This window comes from Oryx dammah, unplaced genomic scaffold (assembly GCF_014754425.2).
Source record: "Oryx dammah isolate SB20612 unplaced genomic scaffold, SCBI_Odam_1.1 HiC_scaffold_27, whole genome shotgun sequence".
Taxonomy (NCBI): Eukaryota; Metazoa; Chordata; class Mammalia; order Artiodactyla; family Bovidae; genus Oryx; species Oryx dammah.
The window spans coordinates 70,459,127-70,485,709 of record NW_024070211.1 but is presented as its reverse complement, the minus strand read 5'-3'; the positions used below and the strand labels follow the sequence as shown (position 1 = coordinate 70,485,709).

The 26,583-nt window shown below is 39.7% G+C and overlaps 1 long non-coding RNA gene across 1 annotated transcript in view; it reads right to left on the bottom strand.

The window, feature by feature from the left end:
- Nucleotides 1–507: 507 nt before the first annotated feature.
- LOC120854401 overlaps nt 508–26,583 on the bottom strand; it is a 50,617-nt gene continuing 24,541 nt past the window's right edge. The window contains exon 4 of the long non-coding RNA XR_005718972.1: nt 508–3,934. This is a non-coding gene — a long non-coding RNA (uncharacterized LOC120854401). The remainder of the gene's footprint in view (nt 3,935–26,583) is intronic.

Sequence of the window (26,583 nt, the reverse complement as noted above, 5' to 3'; positions counted from 1 at the left end):
ATGCCAAGAGGCAACTAAGCCTGTGCATAACTACTGATCCTGTGTACCATAACTGCTGAAGCCTGCTTGCCGGTAGTCCATGCACCTCAACAAGAGAAGCCACTGCAATGAGAAGCCTGAATACCACAACTAGAGAAAGCCCGCCCACAGCAATGAAGACCCAGTGCAGCTAGAAATGAATAAATTACTTAATTTTCTAAAAAGTTGAAAGACCATGATCACAGAAACAAAATCTACCTACCTTTCTACAGGACTGAAATGACAGAAGGAAGTGTGGCAAATAGTTCATACTAAAGTGGTTAGCAAAAATCTTGGCATTGACAAAGAAATCTTATTCCAGACTTTTGGAATCCAAAGATATTCCCTTAAGGCAAGTTACTTAAATTTTCCAAGCATGAAAATTTTCATTTACAAAATGGAGATGATATAATGATATCTGCTTCTTAGATAATGGAGTAAGACACATTGTTGAGTACACAGATAATCAACATAGTCCCTAGTACAGGATTAAGCAATCAGTAACTTTTATCATTAACAATCAGCAAAAATAATAAACAGATTCACAGCAGAGGAGCTGGATCATCCAAGTCACTGGAGAGTCACTGTGGGAACAACTCCTGAAAACCTCATGTAGCTCAAAACATGCATAAGACATAAAGATAGATTTTTCCCTTAAGAATAAATGTAATGAGGGAAATAATAGTCTGAGTGCATGTAAACCTAGGAAAATGAAATACATTTCTTACATCCAACTTACTGTTTAATGCACAATCAACAATTTCTAGTGAGGGGAATTAAAATTATTTCAATGTATATGCACAAAGTGAGACCTTAATAATATTTTTCACTGCTCACTGTTTCAAATTTGCTAATTCATATCAATGTGAAATATAAACACACTGTTTATCCAAAGGCCATTCAGTATCAGAGAGAAGGTATTATAAGAAATGAGGCACAGGGGAGTGGGAGTGTATAAAGGATTTCAAGGGATATACTTTAAATATAGAGTATTTTATAGGAAATGTAAATCCTGCAACATCTAGAATTTAATTGTTGGAATTTCTTTTACAACTGTGAAACCTATAAAAAGGTACTTTTTTTTTTTTTTTAATCTGCAAAGAAACCTAAAAAAGAATGTGAAATGATGACAAACTAAAACACCCCACTCCCAAGACACTTGCTGTGATGGAAGAGAACACAGAAATGTGGGAGGGAGGAGGTGGGAAATCCTACCAATTGCATGGACAAAAGCCAAACTTCTAATAAAAATTGTGCCTGCAAGGTTTAGATTTCCATGCTTACATTTCTGCCTCAGAGTATAGATCAAGCCTTACCCGATGACCTAGCTTCCAGATTCCACACTTAAAGTCATGTCTTTAATCACATACTTGTCCAGAGATCACATAGAATGATAAGGTTTTGCTGCCACAATTCTAATGTTAGAAACTGAAGAGAGAGAGTTTTAGTTCTGTTTTTGACTCTTAAATGGGAGAAGGAAGTTCTTTTAGTTTAAAAACTGAAGGCTTACATCTTCAATTTTTTCTATTTCAATTTTCAAAATGGGATTTAACTATACAGTTCATATGGCAGTGAATTAAATCCATGGGATAAAGATCTTAAAAAGATCATATAATTCAAAACTTGCATAATTCTAGACAGATTATCCCACCCAAAGAACAATATAATGTAAGAAATAGTATTCTCATAATAATAATAATAAACAATCCTACAATATTACAGAGCATTTCTTAGAGTAAATTTTTAGTGTTTTTTTTTTTTTCAAAACTAACTTTTTCTTTGGAAATAATTTTAGATTTATAGAAAAGTTTTGCAAAGATAGTATTGACTTTCCTTATACCCCTTACCCAGTTTTCCCTGTCATTAACACCTAACATTACTATAGTACATTTGTCAAAACTAAGAAACTAACATGGGTAACATTCACTGAATTTAAGATTTTACTCAAATTTCATTAATTTTCCCATTATGCTCCTATTTTTGTTCCAGAATCCAATACAATTTTAAATACTTTTTAGTTTTCAAAGATTCATATTATTCAAAATTTGTGTAAACTGATAACATTTTAAAATCACACCTTCAAATTTATGAAATTAAAATTGGCACGCTGTTTATGCAAAGGTTTTCCATAGTGTTTAATACAAGGATGGCTGAAGAATTAACCTACCACAGTGGCCTAAGCCAGTGTTGTTCAAATTGGAATGAGGAGTGGAATGGACAGAGTGTATTTTGCACTGGGTTTCAGCTGAAGATTTCATTTGAATAAAATCACTAATAATAAATCAAGGGGAAATATTAGAATACAGTGAGAAATACTAAAAAAACAAATAAGCCAAAATTGAAAATGATCATGTTATAAGAAACTTGCAGAAAATTGCCATAGGCATCATTTTTTCATACAAATAGTTTAAGCTTTTTACTGCAAAGAGCATACAAGCAAACTAGGTAGCCACATACATTGCAAAATATTGTCCATTTGTTTTTACTATACACAAAATTGTTAACCAACTATATTGTTTTTGTTTACTTGCTAAGTCATGTCTGATTCTTTTGTGATCCCATGGGCTACAGCCTGCCAGGCTCCTCTGCCTTGGAATTTCCCAGGCAACAATACTACAGTGGGTTGCCATTTCCTTCTCCAGGGGATATTCCTGACCCGGGTATCAAACCTGTGTCTTCCACACTGCAGGCAGACAATTTACCATTGAGCCACCTGAGAAGCCCTATTAAAATATAAAAAGCCCTTACAAATCAAGAGAAAAACGGACAGAGAGCACAGACAATTTATGGCCAATAAGCACCTGAAAAACTGTTCAAGTTCATTTTCAAAGAATACAAGCTAAACTGCAAAGTACATTTTTTAACTTATCAACCTGGTGATGATAATGGAAAGTTCAGGCTAATGCGCAAAGAACAAGGCACTCTTGTATACATTGTTAGTGAAAGTAAAAGTTGCTTAGACATGTCTGACTCTGTGAGACCCCACAGACTATACAGTCCATGGAATTCTCCAGGCCAAAATACTGGAGTGGGTAGCCTTTCCCTTCTCCAGGGGATCTTCCCAACCCAGGGACTGATCCCAGGTCTCCTGCATTGCAGGTGGATTCTTTACCAGCTGAGCCACACTGCTAACATAGGAGTAAAATGTGAACATTGTTTTACAATGGCTTGGCAATACATGTTTCCAGTTACCTATTGCTGACTAAAATATTCCAAAATGTAGTAGCTTAAATCTACAACAATGTATTGTGTCTCACATTTCTGTGAGTTGGCTGCGTGGTCTTTCCTGTCATGGAATGTTGGCTGAGGCCATGCATGCAGCTACACTCAGCTGGGAGCCCAGCCAGGGATGGATCGCCTAAGGCTTCTTTTCTTTTCCACATAGCCTTTCTTTCCATTTGCCTCTCATCATTCAAGAGCCTAGCCCAAGGATCCTTCATGTCAACTGGATTCCAAGAAAGCAAATATGGAAGCTGACAGATCTCTTAAGGAGTAAGTCTGGAAGCGATGGTATGCTGGAGCCCATTGGTCATATATGCTATCTCTTTCCAACTACATGCTCTGTGATATCACATTGGTAGCTCGAAATCAGTCATGCTGGCAGCACTTACACCACGTGCTCAGTTATTCAGTCATGTCCAACTCTTTGCAACCCTTTGGACCATAGCCCACCAGGCTCCTTTGTCCACAGGATTTTTCAGGCAGGCACACTGTACTTTCCTCTACAGGGGATCTTCCTGACCTAGGGATCAAACCTACATCTCCTGTGTCTTCTGCATTTCAGGTGGATTCTTAGAAATTAGCAAATGCTCTAAATCAGGACTTTTAATTATTTTTCAAAAAGCTGAAAGTCACACAGCTTCACATCCATCACATTCTGTTTCTTCAAGCAAGTCACAAATCCAGCCGAGAGTTCCTGTGGGAGAAGAAACAAATTTTACCTCTTGATCTGAGGAATGACAAAGAATTTGTGACCATATTTAATCCAACAGAGTCTTCCCTCTGGCCACAAATTATTTATATTCTTTCTCATGCAAAACAAAACAAAACAGACCACCTCCCAAAACACCTCAAAGTCTCATTCCAAGAAAGCATCAGCCTCAAAGTTCAATATTTCTAACTAACAAAAACCTACTATATAGCCCAGGGAATTCTGCTCAATATTCTGTAACAACCTAAATGGGAAAAAATAATTTGAAAAAGAATAGATAGGTGTATATGTATATCTGAATCATTTTGCTGTACATCTAAAGTTAACACAACATTATTAATCAACTATTGTTGTTGTTTAGTCCCTAAGTTGTATCTGACTCTTTGTGACCCCATGGACTGTAGACTGCCAGGCCCCTCTGCCCATGGGATTTCCCAGGCAAGAATACTGGAGTGGGTTTCTATTTCCTTCTCCAGGGGATTTTCCCTACCCAAGGATCAAACCTGTGTCTCCCGCTTGGCAGGCAGATTCTTTACCACTGAATCACCTGTGAAGCCCCGTAATCAACTATACTCCGGTATAAAATTTAAAAAATTTAAAAATGTTTTAAATAATAAAATAAATACCCACTTTGGAATTAAATTTTTAAAAGTCTCAATATTTCATGACCTGAATCATGCTAAGATGTGACTACAGCTCCTCTGGGTCTAGAAAGCTGTGAACTGTGAACTTTCCCAACTTGCCTCCGCTCTTCCACCCCTACCAGGCATTCAATGGTGAGAACTGGACAGGAAAGTCACCATGGATGCTCCTATTCAATAACACAGAGAACAGGTTTATAGCAATTCTGAAATTTACCTGGATATTAGATGAGAAATCCTCTATACCCTACCCCCCAGCTCTGGGCCTGGGAGCTCTGCTAGGGCTGAAATATGTCAAGTGACTTCTCATCCCCCTGGCTTCTCTAGCTGACCTCTATTCATTCAGGAGTCTAGGGCAAAGTTCTTTACAGAATGCTAGCTGGTTTCCAGAGAGCAACAGGAGAAACTGCTATGTCTCTCAAAGGCTAGGTCTGCTGATTCGCATTGTTGTATAGCAAAAACCAACACAACACTGTAAGGCAATTTTCCTCCAAGGCCTGGAATAGCAATAGTGTCTTCATAGTAGTGTTTCTATATTTAGCAAATAAAAATACTGAATGCCGCATGAAAAGATGATCAACATTGCTGATTCTTAAAAGCAAATCACAATGGGATATAACTTTACACCTGTCAGAATGGCTATCATCAAAAAGTCTACAAATAACATATTAGTAAGGAAATGGGAAAATGGGAACCTTTGTAAACTATTGGTGGGAAAGTAAATTGGTGCAGCTACTGTGGAAAACAGTATGGAGCATCCTCAAAAACCCAAAAATAGGACTACCATATGACCCAGCAATTCTACTCTTGAGTATATATCTCTAAAAAATGAAAATACTAATTCAAAATATACACACACCCCAATGTTCATTGAACACTATTTATAGCAGCCAGGACATGGATGCAACCCAGGTGTCCATCAACAGACAAACGGATTAAGAAGATTGACTCAGTCATAAGAAGAATGAAATTCTGCCATTTGTAGCAATGTGGATGGACCTAGAGAATATGTTATGTTAGTGACATAAATCAGACAGGGAAACATAAATACTATAGGATATCATTTACATGTGGAATCTAAAAAATAATACAAATTAATGTATGTGCAAAACAGAAACACAAACAGATACAGAAAACAAACTTGTGGTTACCAAAGAGGGGAGGTAGAGGGGGAGAGACAAACTAGGAATATGGGATTCACATATACAAACTACTGTGTATAAAATAGATAAGCAACAAGAATATATTGTATAGCACAGGGGATTATAGCCATTATCTTGCAATAACTTACAATTGAGCATAATATGCCAAAATATGGAGTCATTATGCTGTACACATGAAGATAATATCTTATAAATCAGCTATACATCAATAAAATGGTACAGAATACCCAGTTAAATTTGAATGTCAGATAAGTCACAAATAATATTTTAGTATAAGTATGTCCCACTTTTCTGTTTGTTTGATATTCTCATTTTACTGAGCATCTTGTATTTTACCTGGCAATTCTATCTTCACCACATTCTGAAGGTCAAAGGAAATCACACAAGGATAAGGAAAGGAGACATCCCTCTTCTTCGTCTGTGTCATGTCTTAGTTGCATCACGTGGGCGCTCTCGTTGCGGCACGTGGGCTCCAGAGCAACCACGCCTCAGTAGTTGCAGCACATGAGCTTGACTGCTTTGAGGCTTATGGGATCTTAGTTCCCTGACCAGGGATTGAACCCACATCCCCTGCATTGAAAGGCGGTTTCTTAAACACTGGATGATGAGGGAAGTCCTGAGACATCACTTTTTAAAATTTTAATTTATTATTGAAGTATAGTTGATGTAAAATGTTGTATTAATTTCTGCTGTACAGCAAAGTGATTCAGTTACATACATACATACATTCTTTTTAATATTCTTTTCCATAATGGCTTATTACATGGCATTGAATACAGATCCTCATGCTATCCTGTAGGACCTTGTTGATTATCCATTCTGTATATAACAGCTTGCATCTGCTAACCCCAGCCTCCCACTCCATTCCCCCCTCATCCTTCCTCCCCCTTGGCAACCATAAGTCTGTTCTCTAGAGACACCACTTATTGACGGATGAGTGGCATGCTTGTACAGGGAGAGGAGAAGTTAATGATGGCAATTTTTCAGACTATCACCCTTAGCCAAAAACCTTGAAAATGTGCATCTTATTATAAAACCAATGATTCTATTTCTAGGGATTTTTAAAAACACATGATTAAAGATGTGTCAAAGATTTAGCTACATGAAAGTTCATTGTAGAACTGCTTGTAGTGGTGAAACATAGGAACAACCTAGATGTACAAAGATAAGAAATAAGTATATTTATAGTGGCCCTAATATGCTCAAGCACTGAGTTGAGCCCTGAAGAGATAGTGGACAACATGGAAAACCTGTGGTCTCAGAAATTTTAAAGGCACAAGGTTGACATTAAACAGATAATCATATATTTGACTAATTGACTGTAAGTGTGCTAATTACCACAAAGGAAAACTACTGGGTGCTATGGAATCACCAAGGGATCTAAACTATTGGGGACTGGTTTAGGAGAAGGAGCAGGAAATAAAGAGAAAAGATGAGGGAAGAGAGCACTAAGCAGAGTGAAGAGCAAAAGGATTCTAAATATATATTTATTTACATGTAAAGATGATCATAATAAACGGATATGAGATGCTCATGAGACATCTAAGTGGAGATGCCAAATTGCATTTAGATATACAAGTTGGGATCCTGGGGAAGGTTAGATCTGGATATATACACTTTGAAGTTACCAGTCTATAATAGTCACTAGGTAGTGATATAGGAAAATCAGGGGAGTAGAGTATCACAAAGTGGCTTCCCACATGGTGCTAGTGGTAAAGAACCTGCCTGCCAATGCAGGAGTCATAAGAGACATGGGTTTGATCCCTAGGTGGGGAAGATGCCCTGGAGGAGGCCATGGGAACTCATTTCAGTATTCTTGCTTAGAGAAACCCATGGACAGAGGAGCCTGGAGGGCTACTGTCCATAGAGTGGCAAAGAGTTGAACATGACTGAAAGAACATACCATGACTTAGCACGTACACATGCATGCAGGGTATCACAGAAGCCAAGAAAAGTTTCGAGGAGATAATGGTCACTTGGGAGAAAAGCCACTGAGTTGTTACATAGATGAAGGTAAAATGTGACCACTGAGTGGTAACATGGAGGTCTCTGATGAATCTTTTAGAAGTTTCAGATGTAGTGGGGAGGACAAAGGCCTATATGAAATGGACTGAAAATAGGTGATGCAGTGGGGAAAGGCATTCATTTGAGAAGTTTTTCTGTGAGAGAGCAGGAAAATGGGGTAGCAACTAGACAGGAGTGGGAGGTCAAGAGCAGGTTTGTTGGCTGAAGGACACAACCCCCTAGAAAGAGGGACACTGATAATTCAGGAGAGAGACGTCTATTTGTGGGAGTAAAGTCTTTGAGAAAGTGAAAGGGGATGAGGTACAGAGCTCAAGGAAAGGGTTGGCTTTATCTAGGAACAGGTATGTTTCCTCCTATGATAGTGGATGAAAGACACTGGGTGCTGATTCAAGAGGCTGCAGAGACACAGTGAAAGGAAAATGAGAAAGTGTCCATTTACTTCTATTTCTCATGAAGCATGAATCAAATCCACCAGTAAGAAGGGAAAGAAGGGGGAGATTAGAACAGGTTCTCTGAGTATACTATACATCTCATGTTGATCCTGCTAATTTGAAAATTAATGCACGTATAGACTCTCACTTACCCAATAAACTTTGAAGTTTCTCAAGATCTCAAACAAGAAAAAAGTGAAGAGGCTCAGTCCCAAGAACAACAGTGTAAAAATCAAGATGGATTTATTGAGGAATTTTATTTAAAAACCTTAAAGGAGTTTTATAATCATATATTAAAATTCATCAGTGTCAATTCAGCAACAGGAAAATTCTGAAGTCATAGAAGGAAGTACACATGAAAGTATTGTTCAGTTCTGCATCTTAGCCAGAATTAACAGAGACCCAGTGATGGGCTTCCCAGGTGGTGCTAATGGTAAAGAACCTGCCTGCCAATGAGGGAGATGTAAGAAATGTGGGTTTGATCCCTGGGTCCCTGGAAGGAGAGCATGGCAACCCACTCCAGCATTCTTGCTGAAGAATCCCATGGACAGAGGAGCCTGGCAAAATACAGTCCATGGGGTCACACAGAGTTGGACATGACTAAAGCGATGCATGTGCACACAATGATGTCTGTTTTAGTGACTTAGCCAATGAAGTAAATTGCTTATTTCCATATTAGCAAAGAGACTGAATAAGTAATTGGATAATGCATTTCTTATGACCAAGGCAGACTGGACATGAATAGACTCGTGAGATAAAGTCAATGTGATAAAATGCAATACACTACTGTAAATGCAAAATTAGCTAACTTGACACTAAGAGTTGACACTCCCGGGAATATTTTTTCAGAAGCTATTAGAAAAGATGAAATCTGAGAAGAACTTTTGGGTCATCAATGCCGTATATTTAGAATCTTCAAATAATCATAGATCTCAGCACTTTGTCAACAAGGGAGACATAGAATGGGGTTACATCATCTTTTCATTGGTTTTCTTTCTTGTTGAACACACTGAAAATTTTGTGATGGGACAGATCCCATCCTAAATCTTAGAAACAGATGTTATAATTTTCACATGAAATTAAAAATACATTATGATAATTTAACATGTAATAGTAACATTACATTGCAATATAAATTTTTAAAGAGCAACTATTCATTGAGGACTTAGGTACCAAGCGCTGTTCTTTGTACCTGGTATATGTATTATCTTACATAAACTTCAAAACTCCTAAAACACCTTTATGAGGTAGCTTCTGTTACTACCTACATTTTGCAAAAGACAGAAACTTGGTTCATCTAATCCAGTGTACTAAGATACACTGTTACAAATACTGTATACCTCTTCCATGTCAAGTATATTACTACATTCAGGGGATTTTGTACAGTAAAAAACGAAGGCCCAGTGCCGAAGAATTCTTTCGAACTGTGGTGCTGGAGAAAACTCTTGAGAGTCCCTTGAATTGCAAGGAGATCAAACAAGTCAATCCTAAAGGAAATTAGGAGGGGGAGGTCACCATTAACCCCAACAGAGAGCTGCCAGAACTTACACAGAACTGGGAAATAAACTCTTGGAGGGCACCAACAGAACCTTGTGCACCAGGACCCAGGAGAAAGGAGCAGTAACACCAGAAGAGACTGACTCAGACTTTCCAGGAGTCTGCAGCTGAGGAGTGGGTCAGTGGTGGTCTGCTGCAGGGTTGGGGGCCCTGACTGTAGCAGCGCATGCCATACTCAGGATTGTCTGAAGGAGGTCACCATTATCTTCATCACCTCCACCATAGTTTGGTGCCAGGTGAATAACAGGGAGGGAACACAGCTCCACTCATCAACAGAAAATTGGATTCAAAATTTACTGAGCATAATAGGCCCATCAGAACAAGACCCAGTTTTCCCCTCAGTCAGACTCTCCCATCAGGAAGCTTCCATAAGCTTCTTATCCTTCTCCATTACAGGGCAGACAGACTGAAAACCGCAAGCACAGAAAACTAACCAATCTAATCACATGAACCGCAGCCTTGTCAAACTCAATGAAATTATGATCCATGGAGTGTAAGGCCACCCAAGACAGATGGGTCATGGTGGACAGTTCTGACAAAACGTGGTCCACTGGAGAAGGGAATGGCAAACCACTTCAATATTCTTGCCTTGAGAACCCCATGAACAGTATGAAAAGGCAAAATGATAGGATACTGAAAGATGAACTCCCCAGGTCGGTAGGTGTCCAATATGCTATTGGAGATCAGAAGAGAAATAACTCCAGAAAGAATAAAGAAACGGAGCCAAAGCAAAAACAACACCCAGTTGTGGATGTGACTGGTGATGGAAGCAAGGTCCAATGCTATAAACAGCAATATTGCATAGGAATCTGGAATGTTAGGTCCACGAATCAAGGCAAATTGGAAGTGGTCAAACAGGAGATGGCCAGAGTGGACGTTGACAGTTTAGGAATCAGCGAACTAAAATGGACTGGAGTGGGTGAATTTAACTCAGATGACCATTATATCTACTACTGTGGGCAAGAATCCCTTAGAGAAATGGAATAGCCATCATAGGCAACCAAAGAGTCCAAAATGCAGTATTTGGATGCAATCTCAAAAATGACAGAATGATCTCTGTTCGTTTCCAAGACAAACCATTCAATATCATAGTAATCCAAGTCTATGCCTCGACCAATAATGCTGAAGAAGCTGAAGTTGAATGGTTCTATGAAGACCTACAAGACCTTCTAGAACTAACACCCAAAAAAGATGTTCTTTTCATTATAGGGGACTGGAATGCAAAAGTAGGAAGTCAAGAAACACCTGGAGTAACAGGCAAATTTAGCCTTGGAGTACAGAATGAAGCAGGGCAAAGGCTAACAGAGTTTTGCCAAGAGAACGCAATGGTCATAGCAAACACCCTCTTCCAACAACATAAAAGAAGATTCTACACATGGACATCACCAGATGGTCAATACTGAAATCAGATTGATTATATTCTTTGCAGCCGAAGATGAAGAAACGCTATTCTTTCAGCAAAAACAAGACCAGGAGCTGACTGTGGCTCAGATCATGAATTCCTTATTGCAAAATTCAAACTTAAATGGAAGAAAGTAGGGAAAACCACTAGACCATTCAGGTATGAACTAAATCAAATCCCTTACAATTATACACAGGAAGTGAGAAATAGATTTAAAGGACTAGGGACAGTCCTAAGATGGCAGAGGAATAGGACGGGGAGACCACTTTCTCCCCCATAAATTCATTGAAAGAACATTTGAACGCTGAGCAAATTCCACAAAACAAATTCTGAATGCTGGCAGAGGACACCAGGCACCCAGAAAGGCAGCCCATTGTCTTCAAAAGGAGGTAGGACAAAATATAAAAGGTAAAAAGAGAGACAAGAGTTAAGAATGGAGACCCATCCCACGAGGGAGTCGTAAAAGAGAAGAAGTTTCCAAACACAAGGAAACCCTCTCACCAGTGGATCTGTGGGGAGTGTTGGAATCTCAGAGTGGAACCTCAGTGTTGGAACCTCAACATAACTGGGAGGATAAATAAATAAATATACAAAACCCACGTGCCTAACGACAACTCCCAGTGGAGAAGCAGCCCAGATGCTAGGTCCACCACCAGCAAGCGGGGGCTAAACAGGGAGTCGCGAGCTGCATTGCTAAGGGTAAGGACGGGGCCTGAATGCCCTGAGGGCAATCTGAGGGAGCTAACGTGAGATAGCAACCCAAACTGTGGGATAACAAGAGAGAGGGGAAAAAAAAAAAGAGAGAGAGAGAAAGAAAGAGAGAAAACTTTCCTGCGAAAAGCCCTAACCTAAGGCAGGCAATGGCACCCCACTCCAGTACTCTTGCCTGGCAAATCCCATGGACGGAGGAGCCTGGTGGGCTGCAGTCCATGGAGTCGCTTAGAGTTGAACACGACTGAAGTCCATGGGGTCGCTTAGAGTTGAACACGACTGAGCGACTTCACTTTCACTTTTCACTTTCCTGCATTGGAGAAGGAAATGGCAACCCACTCCAGTGTTCTTGCCTGGAGAGTCCCAGGGACGGGGGAGCCTGGTGGGCTGCCATCTATGGGGTCACACAGAGTCGGACACAACTGAAGCGACTTAGCAGCAGCAGCAAGGCACTGCCAGGCCTGCTCATAGAACAAAGGACTGAGCAAATACCAGAGGAGAGATAGCCAGCTGCGGACTGGCCCATCCCTTGCTGGAGGCAGGGAGGCAGGCAGGCAACAGTCAGAGCCGGAAAGGGGCAATCTCGATCTCAGAGATGGCATCCTCTACCAAATTGCGAGCAGGCTCCCAGTTGCTAGCAAGTCTTACTGGGTCCTGGACAGTTGACATCCACGAGGAGGGTCGCAGCCAGAGATCAGCTCTCCGAGAGACACACTGCACACCTGAGACGGCGCTCCTGCTGCACACCCAGGAAATTAAGCGGCTGGGACGGGGGAGGCAATAAGGCGCACCGCGCCTGGGGAGTGTGTGCTTGTTAAGCACCTGGTCACCCGAGCTGCTCGGACCTGGGAAGGGCACAAAACACAGGACCCACTGAGTCTGTGCCTTTGTGGAGTATCCAAGAACCTGACCCCCACAACCCAGGGCCTGCTTTAGACAGTTCCCCTGCAGAGCAACCTGGAGCCTGAGCCATGTAGACTGGGAAAGCACACATGCTGTGATCCAGTGTGGCTGAGACACTGCAAGCACTCCCAACACATGCCAGTGATATTTGTTTGCGGTTTTCCTCCCTCCCCACAGCACGACTGAACAAGTGAGCCTAAATAAGTGACTGCTTTCAACACCTTGTGTCAGGGCAGAAATTAGACATTGAAGAGACTTGCAAACAGAAGAAGCCAAAAGAAACAGAGGGAACCACTTTGGAAATGACAGGTGCAACAGATTAAAACCTTGTAGTTAGTACCGACTACATTAAAAGGGGCCTATAGATCTTGAAAAGTATAAGCTGGAACAAGGAACTATCTGAAACTGAACTGATCCCACACTGCCCACAACAGCTCCAGAGAAATTCCTAGATATATTTTTACTATTACCATTTTTTTAATTAAAAAAATTTTTTTAAATTCCTAAGTCTGCTATTACCCCTTTAATTTTCATTTTTATAACCTACTATTAACTTGCAAAATAAAGACCCTATTTTTAAAGCAAACTGCATATATATTTTTTATAATTTTTGTGATTTTGTTTTGTTGTTTTAATACTGTATTTTTGAGTCTCACCTAAACTCTAGATTTTTAATCTTTGCTTTTTGGTATTTGTTATCAATTTTGTACCTTGAAGAATCCAATCTTCGATACCCATTTTTACTTAGGAGTGTAATTACTGGCTTGATTGCCATCTCCCCCTTTTGACTCTACTTTTTCTCCCGTAGGTCAACTCTATTTCCTTCCTCACCCTTATATTCTCCATACAACTCTGTGAATCTCTTTGGGTATTCTGGGCTGTGGAGAACACTTAGGGAACTGATTACTGGCTAGATCTGTCTCTTTCCTTTTGACTCCCCCTCTTCTCCTCCTGGTCACTTCTATCTCCCTCCTTCCTCTTCTCTTCTCCATATAACTCTGCAAATCTTTCTGAGTGTCCCTCATTGTGGAGAATCTAGTCTCCATTAACTGAGATGTTTTATCATCGGTGCTGTATGGATGGAGAAGTCTTGAGGCTACTGTAAAAATAAGACTAAAAACCAGAGGCAGGAGGCTTAAGTCCAAAACTTGAGAAAACCAGAAAACTCCTGACTCCAGGGAACATTATTTGACAAGAGCTCATCCAAAAGCCTCCATACTTATACTAAAACCAACCTGCATCCAAGAGCCAACAGAAGTTACAGAGCAAGACATAGCATGCAAATTCTCCAGCAATGCAGGAACATAGCCCTGAACTTTAATATAAGCGTGCCCAAAGTCACACCAAACCCAAAGACATCTCAAAAGTCACTACTGGACACTTCATTGCACTCCAGAGAGAAGAGATCCAGCTCCACCCACCAGAACACCAACTCAAGCTTCCCTAACCAGGATATCTTGACAAGCCACTCTTCCAACCCCACCTACAGGGAGGAACCTCCACAATAAAGAGGAACTACAAATTGCCAGAATACAGAAAGGCCACCCCAGACACAGCAATCTAAACAAGATGAAAAGGCAGAAAATACTCAGAAGGTAAAGGAACATGATAAATGTCCACTAAACCAAACAAAAAGGGAGGAGATAGGGAGTTTACCTGAAAAAGAATTTACAATAATGATAGTAAAAATGATCTAAAATCTTGAAGATAAAATGGAGTTATAGATAAATAGTCTGGAGACAAGGATTGAGAAGATGCAAGAAATGTTTAACAAGGACCTAGAAGAAATAAAAAAGAGTCAATCAATAATGAATAATGCAATAATGAGATAAAAAACACTCTGGAGGGAACAAATAGTAGAATAACTGAGGCAGAAGTAGGAAAAATGAGGTAGAAGATAGAATGGTGGAAATAAGTGAAGCAGAGAGGAAAAAAGAAAAAAGAATTAAAAGAAATGAGGACAACCTCAGAGACCTCTGGGACAATGTCACACACTCCAACATTCAAATCATAGGAGTCCTGGAAGAAGACAAAAAGAAAGGCCATGAAAAAATACTTGAGGAGATAATAGTTGAAAACTTCCCTAAAATGGGGAAGGAAATAATCACCCAAGTCCAAGAAAGCCAGAGAGTCCCAAACAGGATGAACCCAAGGCAAAACAGCCCAAGACACACATTAATCAAATTAACAAAGATCAAACACAAAGCACAAATATTAAAAGCAGCACAGGGAAAACAGCAAGGGGATTCCCAAAAGGATAACAGCTGATCTTTCAACAGAAACTCTTCAGTCCAGAATGGAATGGCAGGACATACTTAAAGTGGCGGAAGAGAAAAACCTACAACCCAGATTACTGTACCCAGCAAGGATCTCATTCAAATATGAAGGGGAAATCAAAAGCTTTACAGACAAGCAAAAGCTGAGAGAATTCAGCACCACCAAACCAGCTCTCCAACAAATGCTAAAGGATATTCTCTAGACAGGAAACATAGAAAAGGTGTATAAACTCGAATCCAAAACAACAAAGTAAATGGCAACAGTATCATACTTATCAATAATTACCTTAAAAGTAAATGGGTTGAATGTCCCAACCAAGACAAAGACAGGCTGAATGGTACAAAAACAAGACCCCTATATATGCTGTCTACAAGAGACCCACCTCAAAACAAGGGACACATACAGACTGAAAATGAGGGCCTGGAAAAAGATATTTCATACAAATGGAGACCAAAAGAAAGCAGGAGTAGCAATACTCATATCAGATAAAATAGACTTTGAAATAAAGGCTGTGAAAAGAGACAAAGAAGGACAGTACACAATGATCAAAGGATCAATCCAAGAAGAAGATATAACAATTATAAATATATAGGCACTCAACGTAGGAGCACTGACTTACAAGGCAAATGCTAAAAAAAGAAGATAGGCGAAAAGCAAAGGAGAAAAGGAAAGATATAAGCATCTGAATGCAGAGTTCCAAAGAATAGCAAGAAGAGATAAGAAAGCCTTCTTCAGCAATCATTGCAAAGAAATAGAAGAAAACAACAGAATGGGAAAGACTGGAGATCTCTTCAAGAAAATTAGAGATACCAAGGGAACATTTCATGCAAAGATGGGCTCGATAAAGGACAGAAATGGTATGGACCTAACAGAAGCAGAAGATATTAAGAAGAGGTGGCAAGATTACACGGAAGAACTGTACAAAAAAGATCTTCACGACCAAGATAATCATGATGATGTGATCACTTACCTAGAGCCAGACATCCTGGAATGTGAAGTCAAGTGGGCCTTAGAAAGCATCACTACGAACAAAGCTAGTGGAGGTGATGGAATTCCAGTTGAGCTGTTTCAAATCCTGAAAGATGATGCTGTGAAAGTGCTACACTCAATATGCCAGCAAATTTGGAAAACTCAGCAGTGGCCACAGGACTACAAAAGGTCAGTTTTCATTCCAATCCCAAAGAAAGGCAATGCCAAAGAATGCTCAAACTGCCACACAATTGCACTCATCTCACATGCTAGTAAAGTAATGCTCAAAATTCTCCAAGCCAGGCTTCAGCAATATGTGAACCGTGAAATCCTTCAGGTCAAGCTGGTTTTAGAAAAGGCAGAGGAACCAGAGATCAAATTGCCAACATCTGCTGGATCATGGAAAAAGCAAGAGAGTTCCAGAAAAACATCTATTTCTGCTTTATTGATTATGCCAAAGCCTTTCACTGTTTGGATCACAATAAACTGTGGAAAATTCTGAAAGAGATGGGAATACCAGACCACCTGACCTGCCTCTTGAGAAATCTGTATGCAGGTCAGGAAGCAACAGTTAGAATTGGACATGGAACAACAGACTGGTTCCAAACAGGAAAAGGAGTACGTCAAGGCAGTATATTGTCACCCTGCTTATTTAACTTCTATGCAGAGTACATCATGAGAAATGCTGGACTGGAAGAAACACAAGCTGGAATCAAGATTGCCAGGAGAAATATCAATAACCTCAGATATGCAGATGACACCACCCTTATGGCAGAAAGTGAAGAGGAACTAAAAAGCCTCTTGATGAAAGTGAAAGAGGAGAGTGAAAAAGTTGGCTTAAAGCTCAACATTCAGAAAATGAAGATCGTGGCATCTGGTCCCATCACTTCATGGGAAATAGATGGGGAAACAGTGGAAACAGTGTCAGACTTTATTTTTTGGGGCCCCAAAATCACTGCAGATGGTGATTGCAGCCATGAAATTAAAAGACGCTTACTCCTTGGAAGAAAAGTTATGACCAACCTAGATAGCATATTCAAAAGCAGAGACATTACTTTGCCGACTAAGGTCCATCTAGTCAAGGCTATGGTTTTTCCAGTGGTCATGTATGGATGTGAGAGTTGGACTGTGAAGAAGGCTGAGGGCCGAAGAATTGATGCTTTGGAACTGTGGTGGTGGAGAAGACTCTGGAGAGTCCCTTGGACTGCAAAGATCCAACCAGTCCATTCTGAAGGAGATCAACTCTGGGATTTCTCTGGAAGGAATTATGCTAAAGCTGAAGCTCTAGCACTTTGGCCACCTCATGTGAAGAGTTGACTCATGGGAAAAGACTCTGATGCTGGGAGGGATTGGGGGCAGGAGGAGAAGGGGATGACCGAGGATGAGATGGCTGGATGGCATCACGGACTCGATGGACGTGAGTCTGAGTGAACTCCGGGAGATGGTGATGGACAGGGAGGCCTGGCGTGCAGCAATTCATGGGGTTGCAAAGAGTTGGACACGACTGAGCAACCGAATTGGACTGAACTGATGAAAGGAGAAAGTAACAATAACATAACAATATTGGGAGACTTTGATACACCACTCACACCTATGGATAGATCAACTAAACTGAAAATTAGCAAGAAAACACAAACTTTAAATGATACAATGGACCAGTTAGACCTAATTGATATCTATAATCATTTCACCCCAAAACAATGAATTTCACTTTTTCCTCAAGTGCACAGAGAACCTTCTCCAGGATAGATCACATCCTGGGCCATAAATCTAGCTTTGGTAAATTAAAAAAAGCTGAAATCATTCCAAGCATCTTTTCTGATCACAATGCTGTAAAATTAGATGTCAACTACAGGAAAAAAAAAAAAAACTATTAAAAATTCCATCATATAGAGGTTAAACAACAAGCTTCTGAATAACCAACAAATCACAGAAGAAATCAAAAAAGAAATCAAAATATGCATAGAAATGAATGAAAATTAAAACACAACAACCCAAAACCTATGGGACATTGTAAAAGCAGTGCTAAGGGGAAGGTTCATAGCAATACAAGCTTACCTCAAGAAACAAGAGAGAAGTCAAATAAATAACCTAACTCTATACCTAAAGCAACTAGAAAAGGAAGAAATGAAGAACCCTGTGGTTAGTAGAAGGAAATAAATCATAAAAATTAGGGCAGAAATAGATGAAAAAGAAACAAAGGAGACCATAGCAAAAATCAACAAAGCTAAAACCTGGTTCTTTGAGAAGATAAATAAAATAGACAAACCATTAGCCAGACTCATCAAGAAACAAAAGGAGAAGAATCAAATTATCAAAATTAGAAATGAAAATGGAGAAAAATTAGAAATGAAAATGGAGAAATCACAACAGATAACACAGAAATACAAAGGATCATAAGAGACTACTATCAGCAACTATATGCCAATAAAATGGGCAAGTTGGAAGAAATGGACAAATTCTTTGAAAAGTATAACTTTCCAAAATTGAACCAGGAAGAAATAGAAAATCTTAACAGACCCATCACAAGCACAGAAATCAAAACTGTAATCAGAAATCTTCCAGCAAACAAAAGCCCAGGACCAGACGGCTTCACAGCTGAATTCTACCAAAAATTTTGCGAAGAGCTAACAACTATCCTACTCAAACTCTTCCAGAAAATTGCAGAGAAAGGTAAACTTCCAAACTCATTCTATGAGGCCACCATCACCCTAATACCAAAACTAGACAAAGATGCCACAAAAAAAGAACATTACCAGCCAGTATCACTGATGAACATAGAAGCAAAAGTCCTTAACAAAATCCTAGCAAACAGAATCCAACAACATATTAAAAAGATCATACATCATGACCAAGTGTCTTTTATCCCAGGGATGAAAGTATTCTTTAATGTCTACAAATCAATCAATGTAACACACCACATTAACAAATTGAAAGATAAAAACCATATGATTATCTTAATAGATGCAAAGAAAGCCTTTGACAAAATTCAACATCCATTTATGATAAAAACCCTCCAAAAAGCAGGAATAGAAGGAACATACCTCAACATAATAAAAGCTATATATGACAAACCCACAGCAAACATTATCCTCAATGGTGAAAAATTGAAAGCATTTCCCCTAAAGTCAGGAACAAGACAAGGGTGCCCACTCTCATCACTACTATTTGACATAGTTTTGGAAGTTCTGGCCACAGCAACCAGAGCAGAAAAAGAAATAAAAGGAATACAGATTGGAAAAGAAGAAGTAAAACTCTCACTGTTTGCAGATGACATGATCCTCTACATAGAAAACCCTAAAGACTCCACCAGAAAATTACTAGAGCTAATCAATGAATACAGTAAAGTTGCAGGATATAAAATTAACACAGAGAAATCCCTTGCATTTCTATACAGTAACAATGAGAAAACAGAGAAATTAAGGAAACAATTCCATTCACCACTGCAATGAAAATAATAAAATATGTAGGAATAAATCTACCTAAAGAAACAAAAGACCTATATATATATATATATATAAAACACTGATGAAAGAACTCAAAGAGGACACTAATAGGTGGAGAAATATACCATGTTCATGGATTGGAAAATGAGCATACTACCCAAAGCAATCTATAGATTCAATGCAATCCCTATCAAGTTACCAATAGTATTTTTCAGAGAACTAGAACAAATAATTTCACAATTTGTATGGAAATACAAAAAACGTTGAATAGTCAAAGCAATCTTGAGAAAGAAGAATGGAACTGGAGGAATCAACCTGCCTGCAGGCTATACTAAAAAGCTACAGTCATCAAGACAGTATGGTACTGGCACAAAGACAGAAATATAGATCAATGGAACAAGATAGAAAGCTCAAAGATAAATCCATGCATCTATGGACACCTTATATTTGACAAAGGAGGCAAGAATATACAATGGAGAAAAACCAATCTCTTTAACAAGTGGTGCTGGGGAAACTGGTCAACCACTTGTAAAAGAATGAAACTAGAACACTTTCTAACACCATAACAAAAATAAACTCAAAATGGATTAAAGATCTAAACATAAGACAAGAAACTATAAAACTCCTGGAGGAAAACATAGGCAAAACACTCTCTAACATAAATCACAGCAGGATCCTCTATGACCCACCTCCCAGAGTAATGGGAATAAAAGCAAAAATAAACAAATGGGACCTAATTAAACTTAAAAGGTTTTGCACAACGAAGGCAACTATAGGCAAGGTGAAAATACAGCCTTCAGAATGGGAGAAAATAATAACAAACAGGAGAAAATAGTAACAAATGGGAGAAAATAATAACAAATAAACAACTGACAAAGAATTAATCTCAAAAGTATACAAGCAGCTCCTGCAGCTCAATTCCAGAAAAATAAATGACCCAATAAAAAAATGGGCCAAAGAACTAAAAAGACATTTCTCCAAAGAAGACATACAGATGGCTAACAAACACATGAAAAGATGCTCAACATCACTCATTATCAGATAAATGCAAATCAAAACCACAACGAGGTACCATCTCACACTGGTCACAATGGCTGCTATCCAAAAGTCTATAAACAATAAATGGTGGACAGGGTCAGAAGAATAGGGAACCCTCTTACACTGTTGGTGGGAATGCAAAGTAGTACAGCCACTATGGAGAACAGTGTGGAGAGTCCTTAAAAAACTGGAAATAGAACTGCCATACGACCCAGCAATCCCACTGCTTTGGATACACACCAAGGAAACCAGAATTGAAAGAGACACATGTAACCCAATGTTCATCGCAGCACTGTTTATAATAGCCAGGAGATGGAAGCAACCTAGATGTCCATCGGCAGATGAATGGATAAGAAAGCTGTGGTAAATATACACAGTGGAATATTACTCAGCCATTAAAAAGAATACATTTGCCTTGGTTCTAATGAGGTGGATGAAACTGGAGCCTGTTATACAGAGTAAGGTAAGTCAGAAAGAAAAACACCAATAGAGTATACTAACGCATATATATTGAATTTAGAAAGATGGTAACGATGATCCTATATGAGAGACAGCAAAACAGACACAAATGTATAGAACAGTCTTATGGACTCTGTGGGAGAAGGCAGGGATGGGATGATTTGAGAAAATAGCATTGAAACATGTATATTATCATATGTGAAACAGATCGCCAGTCCAGGTTTGATGCATGAGACAAGGTGCTCAGGGCTGGTGCACTGGGATGACCCTGAGGGATGGGATGGGGAGGGAGAAGGGAGCAGGGTTTAGGTTGAGGAACACATGTACATCCAGGGCTGTTTCATGTGAATTTATGGCAAAAACCACTACAATATTGTAAAGTAATTAGCCTCCAATTAAAAAAAAATCCACCTGCCAATGTAGGGGGCATGAGTTTGATCCCTGGTCCAGGTCCAGGAAGATCCCACAGGTATGCCATGGAGCAACCAAGCCCATGCATCACAACTACTGAGCCCATGACCCAAAACTACAGAAGCCTGCGTACCTAGAGCCTGCCCTCCAAAACAAGAGAAGCCAGTGCAATTAGAAGCCTCCACACTGCAAGGAAGAATAGCCCCTACTCACCACAACTAGAGAAAGCCCTCACAGAACAAAGACCCAGTACAGCCAAAAATGAATAAATACATTTAAAAGTTTTTAGAAAAAGAGTTTCGGTTTTACAAGAGGAAAAAAAAAAAAAATCCTAGCTCTGTTATACAACAATGTGCATGTAATTAACAATAACTATATTATACACTTTAAAATGGTTGATGGAAAATTTTGTGTTTATTTAACACAATAAAAAGTTGGTTTTGAAGAAGAAAAAAAAAAGAAAAAAGATTTAAGGGACTAGATCTGATAGAGTGCCTAATGAACTATGGACAGAGGTTCATGACATTGTACCTCCCTGTACTTTAACTTATATGCATTGTACCTCCCTTTACATTCACAGGGAGATGGGGAGCAAGACCATCCCCAAGAAAGAAATGCAAAACAGCAAAATGGCTGTCTGAGGAGGCCTTACAAATAGCTGTGAAAAGAAGAGAAGTGAAAAGCAAAGGAGAAAAGGAAAAATATACCCATTTGTGTGCAGAGTTCCAAAGAATAGCAAGGAGAGATAAGAAAGCTTTTCTCAGAGATCAATGCAAAGAAATAGATGAAAAAACAGAATAGGAATGACTAGAGATCTCTTCAAGAAAATTAGATATACCAAGGGAACATTTCATGCAAAGACGGGCACAATAAAGGACAGAAATGATATGGACCTAACAGAAGCAGAAGATATTAGAACAGGTGGCAAGAATACACAGAAGAATTGTACAAAAACGATCTTCACGATCCAGATCATCACAGTGGTGTGATCACTCACCTAGAGACAGACATTTTGGAATGTGAAGTCAATGGGCCTTAGGAAGCATCACTATGAACAAAGCTAGTGGAGGTGATAGCCAGTTGAGCTGTTTCAAGTTCTAAAAGATGATGCTGTGAAAGTGCTGCACTCAATATGCCAGCAAATTTGGAAAACTCAGCAATGGCCACAGGACTGGAAAAGGTCAGTTTCGTTCTAATCCCAAAGAAAGGCAATGCCAAAGAATGCTCAAACTACCACACAATTGCACTCATCTCACATGCTAGTAAAGTAATGCTCAAAATTCTCCAAGGCAGGCTTCAGCAATACATGAATTGTAAACTTCCAGATGTTCAAGCTGGTTTTAGAAAAGGCAGAGGAACCAGAGATCAAATTGCCAACATCAGCTGGATCATCAAAAAAGCAAGAGAGTTCCAGAAAAACATCTACTTCAGCTTTATTAACTATGCCAAAGCCTTTGACTGTGTGGATCACAACAAACTGGAAAATTCTTAGATGGGAAAACCAGACCACCTGACCTGCCTCTTGAGAAACCTGTATGCAGGTCAGGAAGCAACAGTTAGAACTGGACATGGAACAACAGATTGGGGCCAAATAGAATAGAAGTATGTCAAGGCTGTATATTGTCACCCTGCTTATTTAATTAATATGCAGAGTACATCATGAGAAACGCTGGGCTGGATGAAGCTCTAGATGGAATCAAGATTGCCTGGAGAAATATCAATAATCTCAGACATAAAGATGACACCACCCTTATGGCAGAAAGTGAAGAAAAACTAAAGAGCTTCTTGATGAAAGTTAAAGAGGAGAGTGAAAAAGTTGGCTTAAAGCTCAACATTCAGAAAATGAAGATCATGGCATCCAGTCCCATCACTTCATGGCAAATAGATGGGGAAACAGTGGAAACAGTGGCAGACTACTTTTGGGGGCTCCAAAATTACTGCAGATGGTGATTGCAGCCATGAAATTAAAAGATGCTTACTCCTTGGAAGGAAAGTTATGACCAAACTAGACAGCATATTAAAAAGCAGAGACATTCCTTTGCTAACAAAGGTCTGTCTAGTCAAAGCTATGGTTTTTCCAGTAGTTATGTATGGATGTGAGAGTTGGACTGTAAAGAAAGCTGAGTGCTGAAGAATTGATGCTTTTGAACTGTAGTGTTGGAGAAGACTCTTGAGAGACCCTTGGACTGCAAGGAGATCCAACTAGTCCATCCTAAAGGAAATCAGTCCTGAATATACATTGGAAGGACTGGTGTTGAAGCTGAAACTCCAATAGTTTGGCCACCTGATGCAAAGAACTGACTCATCTGAAAAGATCCTGATGCTGGGAAAGCTAGAAAGTGGGAGAGGGGATGGCAGAGTATGAGATTTGGATGGCATCACCAATTCAACGGACATGAGTTTGAGTAAACTCCGGGAGTTGGTGATGGACAGGGAGGCCTGGCGTGCTGCAGTCCATGGGGTTTCAAAGAGTTGGACACTACTGAGTGAGTGAACTGAACTGAATTGAAAGGAAAGTAACCCTGAATATTCATTGGAAGGACTGATGCTGAAGCTGAAGCTCTAATACTTTTACCACCTGATGCGAAGAGCTGACTCACTGGAAAAGACCCTGATGCTGGGAAAGATTGAGGGCAGGAGAAGATGGAAGGGACAGATTATGAGATGGTTGGATGGCATCACCGACTCCATTGACAAGAGTTTGAGCCAGTCAGGAGATAGTGAAGGACAGGTAAGCCTGGCATGCTGCAGTCCATGGGGTCACAAAGAGTCAGACATGACTTAGTGACTGAACAATAACAACAACAAAAATGAATAATATGCCCAACTCATAGCCTTCCAGAAAAGATAAATGAGTAAACAGATAACCTGCATTTTAATGCAGCATGCTTTGTGAAAAGATGAATAATTAAGTTTGCTGGAGTGTCAGAATTAACAGAGTCTGAGTGATGTCTGTTCTAGTGACTTAACCAATTTTATAAATTGCTATTTCCATATTTTAAAAGAGACTGAATAAGTAATTGGATAATGAACTTCTCACGACCGAGAGCAGACTGGACATGAATAGACTCTTGTGAGGCAAAGTCAATGTGATAAAATGCAATATACTACTGTAAATTTATACTACTGTAAATTTACAGTACTGTAAATTGTAAAAGTTTTGGAAAGGAGGTGACATATGAGCTTGTAGAATAAACAGCTGTTGGATAAAAGGCAGAGGAAACATGAGTGGAGGTGTACAGCTGGCACAAGTTTCTGATCACACAGAAAATTGAGAGTTAAATATAGCTTGGGGAGGAAGTACTAACTAGGGACTGTGAGAAATAAAGCTGGGAAACTTAGATGGGAGGCAGATTATTAGGGTCTTGTGTGAAGCTGAAGAGTGTGGAATGGATTCTGTAACCACCATAGCATCAGAAACTTACATGCACTGAATGAAATGGTCAGTTTCGATTTTAGGGAAGATAACTGACACCAGCCTTCTGTGCTCATGGGAGGTGACACCCTCAAAGCTTGGAGAAGCTTGGACCCAGTTAATGTCCAGGTACAAAAGGATGAGGACCACAAATAAGGTATTGTTAAGTAGAGCAGCCACATTTACGATATGCTTCTGAGCAAAGACCTTAAACTTCAAAACTTCCTTACCTAAAGTCAGAATTTGTCACAACATACCTGTATCTGTGAACTGATGCTGACAATTATCAGACAGTATCACTGGAGAGTTTTTGGCTAACTGACAATGATATCGTAACTGCCAGCTGGTTAATAGCAATCATAATATGCCACCCCAGGATCAGTTGCATTCTGATTTCAGATATGTTAAAATGTGAAGAAGAACTGGTGTGTTTAGAGTTGATAAAATAGGAGCTCTGTGTTAAATACAAAATCCAACCACTTCTCTCTCTTTCCAGTTCATCATCCTGGTCAAAGTGAACATCATCTCTTCCCTAAATTATTATAGTAGCCCCCTAACAGGTTTCACTAGTTTTGCCCTTAATGTCCCCTCCTCTCCTCTTAAATTTATCCTCAAGAGAGTCAAATCATGTCATTCCTCTGTTCACAATCCCTAGTGGCTTCTTGTTTCACTCAGACAAAAAATTCAAATCCTTATGGAGGCTACTAGGACTCTGCATTAGCTCAGGTTACATGACCCTATCTTCTGCTCCTCTCCCTCCAGAGAAACGGGTATCCTCCAACACTTCCACTGCCACCTCAGGCAATTTGTACTTCCTGATCCCTCTGCAAGACCCACTCTTCTTCCAGGTATCTTCAAGGCTCAATTGATAAAGTCTTTCACCAACATCACCTTTTCAGGGAGGCCTCCTTTATCTTCCTTTGTCTGATATTGTTTTGGTAGGGAAGGGATAAACTGGAAGACTGGGAAGTATGGGCCTCCCTGGTGGGTCAGTGGTAAAGAATCTGCTGCCAATGCAGGAGACATGGGTTCGATCCCTGGGTTGGGAAAATCCCCTGGAGAAGATTGGCAACCCATTACAGTATTCTTGCTTGGGAAGTCCCATAGACAGAGGAGTCTGGCGGACTACAGTTCATAGGGTCACAAAGAGTCAGACACAACTTAGCAACCAAACATATACACACTACTATATATAAAATAAATAGTTAGTAAGAACTTACTGTATAGCACAGGAAACTCTATTCAACACTCTAATGACCTATGTGGGAACAGTATCTAAAAAAGAGTAGATTGGCACTTTCCTGGTGTTCCAGTGATTAAGAATCCGTCTTCCAATGCAGGGGATGTGGGTTTGATCCCTGGTCAGGGAACTAAGAGCCCACATGCCTCGGGGCAACTAAGTGCTGCACCTCAACTACTGAGCCCGGGCAATTTAGAGCCCTCTAGTGCCACACCTAGAGAAGCTGGCATGCTGCAAGGAAAGATCCTACATGTCACAACTGACAATTGACCCAGCCAAATAAATAAACATATATAATTTTTAAAATAAATAAACATTAAAAAGACTGCATATATATAACTGATTCACTTTGCTGTATAGCAGTAACTCACACAACATTGTAAATCAACGCTACTCTCATAAAAATTATTTTAAGTGACTTCCCTAGTGGTCCAGTGGTTAAGAACTTGCCTGCCAATGCAGGGGACACGGGTTTGATTACTGGTCTGGGAAGATGCCGTATGCCATGGGACAACTAAACCTGTGCATAGTGCAGCAAAAAAAATA